Source organism: Protopterus annectens, chromosome 2.part0 (assembly GCF_019279795.1).
Source record: "Protopterus annectens isolate FY-2018-M chromosome 2.part0, PAN1.0, whole genome shotgun sequence".
Lineage (NCBI taxonomy): Eukaryota > Metazoa > Chordata > Ceratodontiformes > Protopteridae > Protopterus > Protopterus annectens.
In genome coordinates this window covers 1948743037-1948755479 of record NC_056728.1, presented here as the reverse complement: position 1 = coordinate 1948755479, position 12443 = coordinate 1948743037, and the positions used below count along the sequence as shown (strand labels likewise).

The 12443-nt window shown below is 35.9% G+C and overlaps 1 protein-coding gene across 1 annotated transcript in view; it reads left to right on the top strand.

Moving 5' to 3' along the window:
• Positions 1-12443, top strand: part of MYOM2 (myomesin 2) — a 688720-nt gene that overhangs the window by 137655 nt on the left and 538622 nt on the right. The window lies entirely within an intron of this gene.

Here is a 12443-nt window from a genome sequence, read left to right as displayed (position 1 = left end):
GGAAGCTTTATAGGTTTGACTTCTGGTCTCCTTTGCCAGTTATCAGGATCACAGGTCTTTCTAAATTTAGGCTTGCTACCCCTCCGTTTTTTTTCCGGACTATCAGGAAATCAAGCTGATTCTCCGGTAGTCCAGAAAACACTGTACAAACTCCGGTATTCTGTTTCAAAAAGGAAACAGACTATCGGAGTTTGTAAATCGGCTGATTTACTATGCTTTTTTTACAGAAAAGCATAGCAAATCAGCCAAAAGCAGGCGGCGGGAACGAAAAAAGAGGGCGTTCCCGTTGAGTGATGCTGTTGTGACATCACAAAATAGGCGGTATGTTGGTGGGAGAGGGGGTGGAGTGGGCGGGGTTACCGGTGACGCGGTGGGCGTGGCTTGGCTCCGGTTTTAGCCGTGAACGAAGGTGGCAACCCTATCTAAATTGCTACTTCTGATTGTATGCTTTGAAAACTGATGGTGGTCTTATTTGGGTATCACTTGACTTAGTCATTATTTATCCCATTTTCAGCACCTCGTATAAAGCCACTTGTCACAGACATCCCAAGAGTTCACATCTTTGTGTGAAAAGATGCTGCAGCACTAATTAAGTTCAGCTACTCAGTCCCATTAGAGCATTTCTCTTTTAATGCTCTATAACTAGTTATTGCTCACATTTCTCTATTAATACATTTCATCAAAAGGTAAGGACCCCCAATTATGTGCGTCCGATAGACCCATATCATTGTTAAATATTGATTATAAAATTTTCATGTCTATCCTGGCCAAAAGACTAAAGAATATAATACCCACTCTAATACACTTTGATCAAACTGGCTTTATCTTACATAGAAAAGTGCACAACAATATTATTAAGTTACTATCTCTAATAGACATTGCAAACAAAACCAAGAAACAATTAACTATTATTAGTCTGGATATTGATAAGACGTTTGGTTCCCTTAGTTGGTCATACTTACAAAAAATCTTTAAAGAATTTAACTTTACTTCAGATTTCACTAAACTGATATTAAATATTTATAGTGATTCTTAAGCATTTGTTAACATTGGTTCATGTCTGTCATCCCCAGTAATAATTCATAAGGGAACTAGACAAGGTTGCCCTCTATCCCCATTATTTTTCGCTTTATCAGTGGAACCTTTTGCTTCATTTATTAGAAATAACCCAAATATCAAAGGATTTAAAGTTAATGAGGGATACTGTCCAAAAGATCAGCTTTTTGCTGACGATATTCTACTAACATCCAGTGACATAGAAGGCTCTTTACAACATATCATAAATGCCATAACTCTATTTGGAAAAATCTCAGGGCTCAATTTTAATCAAAATAAAACCAAAACACTTTTAATCAATAATAAAATAAATAGCAATTTGCAAAAATACAATACATTCAACTGGGAAAATGATAAGATAGATTATCTAGGAATAAGTATTAAGAATAAGTGGAATGAGACTATTAAAAAGTGTTACAAAATGTTTTTCATCATGGAAGACAGACTTACATTAATAAAAATGATTATTTTGCCCAATGTTTTATTTTACATACAATCATTGATTTTACCTCCTCCTAAAAAATTCTTTAAACAAGTAGATTCCCTATTACTAACTTTTCTATGGTTCCCATAGAAACCAAGAATAGCATATAAATGGCATGCTAGAGCCTGCGACAGTAATGGGATTGGCTTTCCCAACATAGAATTATATTCCAAATCTGTTATTATTAACATAATACTACACTAGATTTCATCCATATACACCTCTAGCTGGAAACAACTACATAAAATACATATAACTTTCTCTGAGAACTCAGAAACCCAGTTTAAGGAAACATTTGGAATTAAAATATTTTGGATACTCTGTGAATATTGCTTATATAATAAGAAATTTAGCCACTTCTCCCATGGTATAAACCAAATATTTTATATTTTCAAAAATATAGTTAACAACAATTATAGTTTAAAGAACACCTTTTTCATTACATTTCCCATAGCTTATACACCAGATTGCCTAGATACCTTCAATATCAATAAGATGCGGAATCTTAAAGAGACTAATCTAAAGTTTTGGCACCAATTTATAGACTATACGAACATCCAACCAATGAACTTTCTCTTAGCCAGATATAATGTCTGTCAAGATGATTGGCTCTGTATTCAAGCTTTAAGACAGTTTGTTGAAAATAAAGTGAGAGTGTCAGTAAAATTGGAAACTGATATTCTACCAAGACTGATACAACTATTCATATGGTGTAGTTCGATGAACACTGAACATAAATTAAGCATATCACATGTATATAAAATCCTAAGAGAAGACTTGATTACTTTTGAGCAAGCTTTTGGGATTACTCCATAAAGATTAATGGTAAACCTTTATCTAACGATAATAAGAAAAAAGAACACTTCATCATCTTTATATTGGAGACTATATACCTGGAGATTTATTCATAGAAGCTTTTACACTCCACACAGAATTGAACTTATAACCAAGTGTAATGAAAGCAAATGCTGGAGGTGAGGTGATATTCTTGAAGCGAACTGGGTTCATATGTTCATTGAATGTAGAACTCTCACACAATACTGGATTGATTTTAGTTATTTCACAAAAGCCCTGTGGACTGATAACTGTCAAATTACTAGCTCTTTGATATTATTCAATGCTGCTACCTCAAGTGTAATTCCTAGACATCAGTTACCTGTTCTTTGATGAATTATAGCTATTGCTTGAAAAATAATTACATTGAACTGGAAAAATAGACAAGATCTTATGTTTACTGAGTTTATTTCAATAGCAAAATCTGTATGTAAAAAAGAAATGCAAACTATTTATCAATGATCATCAAATGTAACACACAAAAGACTAGCTTGCCAAAAACTGGAGAGATTGTTAGATAAATATTGATTACTTTTCTTGGATAAAACAAATGTTTATCATGGATGTTTGTATATAGTGTAAATAGTTTTGTTTTATATTGTTTATTTTTAATACTTTATGTCCATGTTTATTAACAAGATTTAATAAAAATGCTTTTGGAAAAAAAATTAAGTTGATAATGTTTGCCACTCGTACAGGTTTCAGTTATTTGATGCCTTGGTCAAAGCTAACATTATGTGTTACACATGATGTTGGTAAGCATATTGACCAGAAGTGCAGTTAGCAGTCGTCAATGCACAACTGAGTGAGATCAGTTCTCTGACTATTCTTTTTTTTTCCAAAGGAAAGTGTAGGAACATGTAAGACATTTGTTGTATGTGAAGATATCCCTTTGCTCCCTAATGTGGTAATTTTTTGTAACCACTTTCCCTCTTAACTTATATAATCAACTATGAGATCACAGCAACACACAGAAAAAAATATTTTCAACTATATTAGTCCTTGAGTGTAAGTGATATGTATTCTAATTTCTGCCTGTCCTTTCCAGTGACAACAGTTTAATTAGAGAGTAGATTTTATGCTGAATTTGTATACCACCTGCCAAACCTGGCCATTTCCTCAAAATTCACTTGTCAAAGGCATCAACCCTTTCTAAATAAGGAGTGCAGTTTTATTCTCACACACAATAAAAATCATTGTATTTCTTTGCAAAAAACTCAATGACTCCAAATTTTTGATGGTTTAAGTTTCAACATTCTCTATTTGTGTGTATGTGAGTATGTATGTTTGTACTTAATTTTGGTTGATTGAAATATTTTACAAGTTTATTTAATACTTCTGCCACATTTCATGTTGTCTATTCTGTGGACTTGCTTATCAAACCACTGAGAGGCCATGTCGTGCAAATTTTCAGTTTTGCATTCCATGTACTTTTTAACTTTTCACCTTACTACTTTTTATCTGCCTACTTTCTCATAAAATTACTTGAGGTTTAAAGACATTCACCATCACTTTAATAAAGCTTCGTAATGAGATGCAGTATAACAGATACCCACCTACTCTTTTCATCTATGTGTCAGGAGTTAATGACCTATTTTTATATTGCAGTGCTTGTAAATCTGTTGAGGATATTAAAACATAATGGTCAATAAGGCAGATTAGTATGAAGTGCAAGAATTGTTTACTGATGTACTTACGTTATGTACATTTTACGTTCATCCCTCTATTACTTGTTACTTTATGTTCACAGGCACTGTTTGCACACTATTTGTAATCTAGATATAAATCATAATTTTCTGTATGTTTTCCATCCCAATTCATAAATGAATCATTACAATTTACTTTGTCTCTATGCTTATGACATTCCTTTAGAACTCTTTATAAGCATTGCATTCATCCTGATTTTATATACAGTCATAACATACAGCTCTGTGTTTGCTTTTCTCTCACCATGAATTTTTTACATGTAAATAACAGCTATAATATGAGTAATTCTCAAAGAATTGTAGTAATTGTAAGAGTGGGACAACAACCTATATGCTGTGCTTTAAATTGTAAACATTGTTTAGTTAATTGACAAATCACACTTATGTACAAGGAACTGTAAAGTTCAATCAATGTCTGATACACTCAAGGTTTACCACCTCTGACAGATATTATTGTCTCCATCTCCCAGATTTACCCCCCACCCTGCAATGTGACATATTGTTTATATGCTTGATATGGATTCACTTCATTATCTCAAAATACTGAAATCCCGATTTTTTTGTATCTCAAGACCAAGAAGCCGAAAATCCATAAACCCGAAACCCCAGAAATGCAAAATTTAAAATTGTGACTTCTACACTAAACATGCCGCAAACACAACCATACACCTCCCTGCACATACACAAACACCTACTCTACATACAAGCAGGGGTGCAAGCCCCCCTGCACCCCCCCATGTATGGGGCTGTGCCCCCCACACACCCCTTACTTAAATATACTAACTCCGAGGTCACACTACAAAGACAAACACACAAAAACACCACCAAACAAGCTACATTCCCCTCGCACACACACATCACACTAACAAAACACACAGACGCATACTAAAACCCTACCCAAGATCCATAAAACACAAACGCTTACCTACATCTCCAACCACCCACTCACACACCACAACACCAGAACCGCTAACTCAAAATTTCCAAACTTCGGGATTTTGAATTTCGCGCTTCTCAGTTTTCGGTATTCTGCACTTTTGCCCTTCTGGTCTCGAGCTACTGAAATTTGGGATGTCAGTAGTTCGAGATTCTGAAGAAAACCCACTTAATATACACATGCAGCTTTTATTCCATCCTGTGTTATATTTTTGTCCTATAGTTTAGAAGGAGCCCAACCACCTATACCACTAACTTTAATAACAAGATGTCATAAATTGTAACTGTGAAGATGTAAGCACCTTCTATGTCTTCCTTATAGCTGAAATTACAGCAGCTTGGCTGCTTGACTGTTGTTTTTTAAGTGCATGTAATTGTACTTTGCAGTAGCACCCTGTCATATTTTCCAAACTATTGAGTTAATCAACTAGCCAAGCACAGTAGCATCTAATGCTACAAATCACCATTTTTCATCTAAACTATATGCACGTTTATACAGTAAAACTAGATGCACATGTATATGCAGTAAAACTATATGCACATGAATGTACAGTAACGCACATGTATATACAGTAAAACTATATGCACATGTATATACAGTAAAGCACATGTATATACAGTAAAACTATATGCACATGTATATGCAGTAAAGCACATGTATATACAGTAAAACCATATGCACATGTTTATAGGTTCATAGGTAGGTACTAGACTATCTGCCCTAGGGCCTATACAAGCCTAGCCAAAAAGGTACCCTGGCTTTCGCCACCCAAGAAAATTATTTTCCTGTGCCCCTGTTAAGCAGAGCCACAGAGGTGATCCCCAGGGTGAATTTTCTATTTCCCATCCAATCATCAAGATTTTTTTTGAAGAGTGCTAATGAGAAGCTTTGTTTGATATAGACAGGTAGTTTGTTCCAGAGTTTGGGAAGTCTCTGGAACAGGAATCTATCCCTCCAGCATGTTCTGTTTAGTGTGATGACAAGGTTTAGGTCCCTAGAGCATGTAGTTCAGAGGGTCTGGAATTTCTTTAAGTGGAGCATGTCCAGCAGCTCTGGGTTTGACATAGCTTTGTATGTTAGGCAGAGATCGCCTCTGAGTAGGCGATATGCGATGGAGTAAAGCTGGAATTGTTTGAGATGGTCTGTGTAGGGCATCTGTTTGAGGCCAGTAATCCTCTTTGTGAGGTATTTCTGTGGCCTTTCCAGTTGTTGTAGATGTCTTGTGAGGTACATACCAAAAGGGACATTATACTCTATAATGGGTCTAATGAGTGACGAGTAGAGGGGAACAATGACCTCTTTTTTCCTGGATGAGAAACCTTTTGTGATGAGGTGTGCCACGTAGAAGGATTTCCTGACTACTGTGGCAATGTGGTTATCAAAGGAGAGACTACTGTCCACCTGTGTCCCAAGGTCTCTTATCACACTTTCAGTGTTAAGTAGACTACCACCTATGTGGTAGCTCATGGGTACAAAGTTTTTACCAAAGGGGATGACAATGCACTTTTCACCCATGGCTTTGACACCAGGCATCTGTCTCAGTGAGGCCATTTTGTAGGATGTCCATATCGTTAGGAGTTTCAATTATGGCTCCTAGTTTCAGTCATCTGTGAACTTCGTTAGCCAAAGACCTTCTGTGTTAGCCTCTACTTCAAAAAAGTAGATACCAAACAGGAGAGGACCCAGGACTGAACCCTGTGCTACTCCACTTGTCACTGGTCTGAAGTTGGATTTGGAGTCTGCTACTTTCACAGTGTGGGTTTTGTCAGTGAGCCAGTTTGCAACCCATCTTGTAATGTAGGGACTTATACCTAGTTTAGTGAGTTTATCTATAATTCCAGAGTGGGGGATGGTGTCAAAAGCCTTGGCAAGATCTAGATAGGCTGTGTGAACCACCTTACCCTTGTCTACCACTTTGGTGACTGCCTCAAAAAAGTCAATCAGGTTTAAGAGACATGATCTGCCTTTTACAAACCCAAACTGGGTGGGGTCCAGTGTCTGGAGATTACAAATGTCTTTGTTTATAAGTTTCATGATGATACGGTCCATGTAGGCTAATGGGGCAGTAGTTCCCGGGGTACGTAGTGGCTCCCCTTTTGTAGAGTGGGATAACCATTGCTGTGTGCCATTCAGTGGGCACAAAGCCTGAGGTGAGGCTATGATTGAGCATGGTGCTTCGGTGCGGTGCCAGTTCATTCTGTAGTTCATGTAGAACGCAGACTGGGATGTTGTCTGGTCCCATGGATGCTGCATTCTTGGCTTTGGAGAGTGTGGGTTTTACCTGTGCAGCCATGATTACAGGAACTTTGCATTCTTCTGGTATAGAGATGGGCCATTTAGGGGGTGGTGGGGTAAAGTTAGCACTGAACCTATCTGCCAGGATGTTGGCAATATCAGTTGGTTCTGTATATTTAGTACCATTGTGCTGTAACTCAGAGCAGATCTGAGTATTGCCATTGAGATTCTTGACCTAGCTATAGAATGCTTTGTGGTTGTCTTTAGAATCAGTGAAGATTTTGTTTTCATAACTAGCTTTGGAGGATTTTGTGAGGGATCTCAGCTTCTTACTGAGGCAGACCAGGGAGTTCTTCCAGTCATGAGATTTTGCTCTTTTTTGCAACAGTTTCTTTCTTCTGTTGTAGAGTTTGCTTATGGCAGGAGAACACCAGATTGGCTTCCTTTTTTTGGAGGATAACATTTTGGTTTTGTTAGGGATAGCATGATCCATGCACTCGTGTACGTGCTTATAAAGTGCATTTGTGTAGGATTCAGCATTCGTACTTCTATTGTCCGTCTGCATGGGTGTCATGAAGTTTGCCACTTCTGTCTTAAGAAGTGTGAAGTTGGCTTTGGAGAAATTTTTTACAGTGGTTTCCCTAACGGGGGGGGGGGGGGATGTGGATGTCTAGGGTGATTAGTTTGTGTTCGGATCTGACCAATGAGGACTTGACCTCTGGTGTGGATCACTGGTTGCCCATGTTGGTAATGACCAGGTCAAGGATATTGCTGCCCCTGATGGGGGTGTGGATAAGTTTATCCAAGGCGTTGGAATTTATGAATTTAGACAGTAAAACTATATGTACATGTATATACAGTAAAGCACATGTATATACAGTAAAACTATATCCACATGTTTATAGAGTAAAACTATATGCACATGTTTATACAGCAAAACTATATATTATTTATTTATTTATTTTTCATATGTTAACCGGGTAGTGTCTGACTAGGCTGGTGGCACATTTTCAGCAGAGACCCATGGAGAAAAACTCCACATGAAACAAGGCAGATAGAATACAGAATTATATCAGAAAGACATAATACAATACAATTTATATGCAATACACAAAAGACAGGAAAAATTCCTGCAATATATAGACAAAATTATAAATGTAAATCACGGGGATCTAGATAACTAAGTAAAACACAGAAGATTGAAACAGGCAATTAGCAGACAACTGATAAGGCGTGTATATACAGTGATGTAGAATGTAAATTGAAATTTTGGATGCTGAACATTTCAGTGCATTAAGCAGTGAGGAAAAAACAGCTGTAATATTTTTAAAAAAATAACAAATGTAAAGGAGAGCAGAGGAAAATTAGTAGGGGAGAGGAGTTATCCAGGGGGGGCTAAAAGGGCAAAGCCAGTTGCTTTTAAGATATTCTTTTATTTTTGTTTTAAATAAAGAGTAGGAGGGGATGCATTGTATGCTTAGGGGAAGACCATTCCAGAACTTTGCTGTTTTGTTTGAGTAGAGGGAGTTTCCATGGTAGTTATGTGATTGTGTTATTTTGAGCAGTGGCCTGTTGGAAGACCTGAGGGGCCTGCCGTTTACCTGTAGTTGGAGAAGGGTTGAAATTGCGGGGCAGCTGTGAGGCTTATGAATGATTTTCTGGTGAGAGTAAGGTGGTTTAAGGTTAGTAAGTTTGGAACTCCTAGTCAGTTAAGTTGTAGTAGAGATGAACAATGATGGGCTTTATGGGGATGATTAGTGGTGAACTTTGTGATTTTGTTGTAGCAGAATTCAAGGTTATGCAGGTCGGCCTTGCATAAGTTGGTGAATATGTGAGAGCAGTAGAGAAGTGTAGAGAGAAGTTGTGATCTAGCTCTGGCTAGCCTGGCTTGGGGTGTAATGCAGGATTTAGCTCTACAGAGTGCACCTAATTTAGAATAGACTTTTTTATAGCTAGGGAAATGTAAATATCAAATTTGAGATGGTCATCTATTGTGATTCCTAGGAGTCTGACCTGGTTAATATGTTCAATTTTGGTACCATTTGATGAGTGAATGGAGAGGGGTAGGTAGTTGGGGTCTATATTACGCTATCAAATGGACTAAATAGCGAATGTTATTTAGTAGATCTGATACTGTTGAAATGGCGAAATAGCAAAGTCACGGAACATCAAATTTTTTCCCAGGGAAAAAATTTGATGGGTCGTCTTTGGGACTTTGACATTTCCTCCACTATTGTGCGATCTCAGAGTTGGTATATTTAAGTAGGGGGGTGTGGGGGGCGAAGACCCCCAATTGAATTTGTGTTTAAGTTTATTTTATTTTTTTTTATAGAGCAGCAAATTTTTTCCCAGGGAAAAAATTTGCTGTTCCATTTGTTCGATATTTTGTTGTTTCGATATTATCGGTATGATGAAATAGCGTTCACTATTTACATCATACAATAATATGATATAGACGTGGTAGCTAGATTTGGTAGTTTTGTTTGTGAAGATTATTCATTTAGTCTTGTTTGGGTTTAGAATGAGTTGGTGGCAGGATAGCAAAATTTCAATTTCTTGGAAAGCTTTTTGCATTTTTTCTTGCAGTTTTTGTGGGAGAAGGGGCAGAGCAGATAAGAGATGTATCGTCTACGTATTGTATGATATAGGCAAGCTGGCTTGCTGTATTAAGGTTATTAGTAAATATGATAAAGAGGAGGGGACCAAGTATTGAATTTGGGAGTATTTCAGTGGATACTGGCAGTAGTGGGGAGAGTTCATTCTCCCATTTAGTAGCCTGCTGATGGTTTGATAGATAACTGAGAAACCATGACAGGGTTGTTGGACTAAGACTGTATGTAGTGAGCTTATTTAGTAAGAGTTGTTGGGAAATTATGTCAAAGGCTTTTGACATGTCCAGGATAATTGCAGAGACTAGAGACTATATGCACATGTATATAAAGTAAAACTATATGCACATGTATATACAGTAAAACTATATGCACATGTTTATATAGGAAAACTATATGCACATGTTTATACAGGAAAACTATATGCACATGTATATACAGTAAAACTATATGCACATGTTTATACAGGAAAACTATATACACACATGTTTATACAGTAAAACTATATGCACATGTATATACAGTAAAACTATATGCACATGTTTATACAGGAATACTATATGCACATGTTTATACAGGAAAACTATATGCACATGTTTATACAGGAAAACTATATACACACATGTTTATACAGTAAAACTATATGCACATGTATATACAGTAAAACTATATGCACATGTTTATACAGTAAAACTATATGCATATGTATATACAGTAAAAGTATACGCACATGTATATACAGTAAAACTATATGCACATGTATATACAGTAAAACTATATGCACATGTTTATACAGGAAAACTATATGCACATGTTTATACAGGAAAACTATATACACATGTTTATACAGTAAAACTATATGCACATGTATATATAGTAAAACTATATGCACATGTTTATACAGTAAAACTATATGCACATGTATATACAGTAAAAGTATATGCCCATGCTTATACAGTAAAAGTATATGCCCATGCTTATACAGTAAAACTATATGCACATGTATGTACAGTAAAACTATACTCACATTTATACAGTAAAACTATACACACCTGTATATACAGTAAAAGTATATGCACATGTATGTACAGTAAAAGTATTCCTCCACTCCTGTATTATAAGGTAGGCAACAGTATTCCCCTACTTGGTCATATTTTGATTTTTTTCTGTCTATGTTGACACCTTATTTGATAACTTTGTGACTTGTTACTCATAGGGTCCTTGTTTTCTTCCAGAAGTTTACATACAGGCATCCATAAATAGAGCAAATAAGAGAGTGAGAGGGTGGTATGAAGTATCACCGGGAGCATAGAAGCATCCACTTTCAGAAACAACCTTTCCATCTGATGCAGCTTTCTATACACTATTCATCAAGTCAAAGTTGTAAACATACTGAAAGAAAATGCATCTATAGAGGATACTTTGAGTTCTTCCACATTTTTATTAAACACATTACAAAGGTTAGGAGACATATTAACAAGTATACTATCGCAAGGATATTTAGATTTTAAAAAAAACAGTCAGAATCTACTACTACAGATGCTTTTATAATAATTAAAATTAAAAACATAAACATGTTCCAAATGAAATATAAATATGCATGCATAATTGGGAACCATGGTTGCTTTGATTGCTTTATCCTTTGTTTGCTTGAACAGTTGTTCACTATAATAATGAGCACTAATGTATAATACCAATTTTATTCTGAGTCTACATTTTAGCTTTTGTATGTAAAGCTAGTTGTCCAGCATAATGTATTACATAAAATTGCTATTCTGTATTATATGGAATTTGAGTTTAAAGACTTTTTTTTAACATTGATGATGATCTTTGCATCATTCTTTTGAATTTTATACCTTTGTAGATATTTCCATCATATCAGCCACATAGGCTGAACAAATAGCCACATCTTGGGCAGATACAGCTATTAATAAAATTCGATAGTTGTTCAATCAGCCAGCTCCACACTGATACTGCAAGATGCATAGGAGGTCTGATGGCATCTTTGTGTGTTTTAGGATGTCCATAAATAATGAATTATGTGAACAACTGGATAATAAGCATTAAAAATGCCTCATTTTGTAATGATGTCAAAATTCCTTGAGTAAGTAGTCTAGAAGGTATGCATGTTTTTGCCATCAGCACTAGGTTATTAGACAACTTCATGTATGACGTATCATCTTAAACTAGAATTAGAAGAAACAATGGCTCCTTTTACTGGGTTTCTGCCCATAGGCTTGTTGTTATTAAACATGGATCTTTCTACATTTTTAGTACATGTTATACTTACTATTGCAGCTGACTGCAGATTTCATGGGTGGTTAAGTTTATTTGTTATACAGCGAAGCAGACTGTTGTAAATATGCCCCTTTTAAGTTCTGTTCTAGTTAAAAATGAAAAAAGGCAAAAATACATGCCAGCAACTAAAAATGCAATATACTGATTTTAAAATGACTTTGTATTTTATATAAACTTAATTACATTGTAAACAGCACAGAACAAAATATAGTTTATCACTAGCATAATAGATACAATCCATCATGAGGCTTGGGTGACCTATGTGGATGTTTGATTACTTACTG